Raw genomic sequence first — 3,530 nt, forward strand, 5'->3', positions numbered from 1 at the left:
ACTCCTCCAACAGGTATCTGTTTCCTCTGGGAACCAACCATTGCCATCCTTACTGATAGCACAAGGAACAGCAATGGGGAATACGCCACAGAAAGCCATAATTGGTGAGATCTTCTCTTCCTCGTCTGACTTTAGCCACTGAAACTGAACTACTTACCTGTTTCTGTACGAAACACAGAGCACCTCTAGGAGGCGATTAATGTCATCTGAAAATGAGATCTTCTGAAGACTGTTTAATAGAGGTAGGACCTAACCAGCAAACAGAAGTCTACCATTCAGATGGGAGGTACAATGGGTTCCATTGAAAGCAAACCAAAATAATTTTGTGCAGCATGAAAACATTTTAGACCTTTGCTAACTTGTAAAATTATGACAATAAAACTGGCAATAATAAACAACCCAACTCTCTATCTTCAGTGTTATTCCATGAAGTTCACATTTTATGTATTTACATTTATGTTCATATTCCTTATATCTTTATTAAAAGGCATGTTGTGTATTTTTAAAGCTTGCCTTCTATGTGACTAAAACATAAACTTGTGTAAATTACTCTAATACCATGCAATTCAAAAGCATCATTCCCATTTACTTAGTCTGCCCTATTATCCCTAAATTGCAGTTTCAGGATAGGTTATTAAGATTTCATTTTCTATTTATGGAACTATCAATGCACCAAAAAACTGTGTGCTAGGCATTAACAGTATAAAGAGATTCTAGGCAGGTCTTACCCCTAGCGAAAGGTTCATTTATTATAGCAACCGTAGTTCCTTGTGGCTTACCTTAGAATGAAACTATACTTGAAACCACACCGACTGATTATTTTTAACAAATTTGCATACTAAAATCAGAGCAGATCTGCTATTTACATTCTCGTACCTTAGTACTGTACATGTGGATGTGAAACACTGGTTTAATGTGGCAGCACGCTCAGTGTGCTCATCAGCTGTTCTGCTGGGAAAGAGGCTAATGATCACATGAAGAGCGCAGAGTAATCTCAGCTAGTATAAAATGTGAGCCGTTGCAGAGCTCAGACAAGCTGAAGATCCAGTTCTAAATTTCCCCATTTTTTGCTTCCAACATCTGCACTTTAGAAACCATACCCATACAAATACTTGGATCCCAACCCTCTTGCTGAAAATTAATCTGTTTGTTCAAGTTGATAAAGAGCTTATGAAATAACTGACATTTCCCACTGAAAGGCTTTTATGGAGTAAGCAAAATTATTCTGTGTACAATAACTGCAATAGTTCAAATAAATTCTACATATATCACCAGTGAAATGAATGGTACCGCAATAGAAATTAATCCTTCAAATCCTCAGGGTATCATCAACATATTAGCTAAGGCTGAGTCCATGAGTACAATGGAATGAGACCACATTTACGCTTACAGAAGTGAAACCATTATCAGTGTTGTCCTAAATACTTACTGTATATCCACTGTTTATTTCCAACTACATTTTTTGCAGTCTCAAATGAAGCAATATTAACTAGCCTGGGAGCTGTAACCATATTCTGCAATGAATATTCAATGGAAGTAAAAAAGGACCCTGAACTCCAGAGAAAGGGAAAGGATGTGATTCCAGGATTCACCAGAAGCATGATCAATGGATTCACCACATAAAACATCCATGGGATGCCATCCTGGGACCTGGCTACTGGTTTTAACACATCCGAATGACAGCAGGTAAATGCCACTAGAAGCGTTTCAGCAAGCCAGTCATCCCCTGCCCACTAGGAATTCCAACATCAGCCATAAGGGTGATGTGAGCTAACACCAGCTGGTGTTAGCTCACAGAGGTCAACAGAACTAGGCTTGCACACTGTGACAAGACCCTGAACCTGGAGGTGTAGACACATTAAAATTATGGGTCAGATTTTTACCTCAACCATTGTGGTGAATTTCTGGTGTAATCGGGTAGTTCAAGGTTGAATTGATTTTCTAAAGGCATTCTTTAAAATGTAAAGATGAGTCCAAAATACAAAATTTGCATCTCGATTTGAGTATTTTTCCAAACTGTGAGGAACTTTGAGTTGTTCAACACGGGCTCCAACAGCTTTTTAGGTAGCTCTGAAGAGCTCGTTTCAGAACGACCACTGACTGAGGTCACATGGAGCTCACAACACCCTCCAAGCAGGAATATTCTGACAAGATTACAGGTTCATCCACACACTTTTGGATGAAATAAGAGAGAAATTTTGGGCATTATTTTTCATTTTGAGGTTCCTGGTTACCTGCCCCAATTTCCCCACTTAATGTAAAAACACTTTTGAGGTTCAAATCTACCCTCAGCTTGACTTAGGGCCACATGAAGAAAAGCCTGATTGTTAAAGATGTGCACTCACATGGACAGCAACATGACTTCTGTGAGACAATCCACTGCAGAACATCACTGGCGTGTGTATAGGGCTTGGTGGACTGGAGGCTGAGAATTACAGCTGCCTGCCAATGTAACCTCCCCAGGTAGGATCACTCAGTGTCTCCTTCTTGCTCTCCTTCCTTGCTGGTTTTTGTTTCCTGTCAGGGCTCTCATCATTGCCAGCGCCCAACTCTTTCTTGCTCTCAGCTCTTTATCTTGTGGCGCTCGAGGAATTTTTTCTATGAATCACCACACAATAAAAAGGCCTGCTTCTGACGATACACTCTATCTTTTAAGTCAGAGGGGCTGACACTCATTTCGGCTTTACCCTAACATCCACAGTTCTGTAGCTATCTCATTCTTTGAGACAAGCATTTCCGAAGGCATTTCCTGGGATCATCCGTACAGCACTAACGCCTCGTTTCACGCAGCGCGGCTGAGGTTGGAGGCCGGTTCAGCCACTGCTCGGGGCTGCCAAGCTCACTCCGATTTTCCCTCAGCACACACGCAACCGGCTGACGGGACGCGTCTCATTCACCGACACCGCTTTCCAGGGGAGCCCACGCCAAACGTGAAGAGGCCGGGGCATGCGGAGGAACTGGCCATTTTTGGAGCTCGGTTCCTTCAAAGCGGCCCCGGGTCACTGCTGGTCGCAGGGTGACACTGCGCAGACAGCCGGCCGGGTTAACCCCAGGCGCTCCCTGCCCTGCCCGCAGGGTTCCCCGGCAGTTAGCTGAGGCGCTGCCCGTCGCTCCAAGCACTACGCCCCGCCGCCACCACCCCAAAGGCAGCGCGGGGCACCCCTCGCCCCACACGAGGCCACAAGCAGACACCGTCCCGGGGCACGGCCGGGGGGCGCCGAGGGCACACTTCTGTCCGGGGGGAGGGCAGGGGCGGCCGTCACCACACGGGGAGCGGAGCGGGGCGGGCAGCACCACGCTGCGCCGGGGAACCGGGCTGGGGGGGGGTGACCCCGGGCTGCCGGCGGGGACGGTGAGGAGGCGCCGAGGATCCCCGGGCGCCCCATCGGGCGGCGTGCCGCCCCCGGAGCCGAGCCGAGCCGAGCCGAGCCGGGCCGCCGCTCGCGGGGCGCCCCCAAGCGGCGCTGCCGGGAGCCCGCCCTGAGGCGCGGGGCGGCCGCGCGCTGCCCCCGCCGGTCTCGGTCTCAGCC

The sequence above is a fragment of the Oxyura jamaicensis genome, chromosome 5 (assembly GCF_011077185.1).
Source record: "Oxyura jamaicensis isolate SHBP4307 breed ruddy duck chromosome 5, BPBGC_Ojam_1.0, whole genome shotgun sequence".
Classification (NCBI taxonomy): domain Eukaryota; kingdom Metazoa; phylum Chordata; class Aves; order Anseriformes; family Anatidae; genus Oxyura; species Oxyura jamaicensis.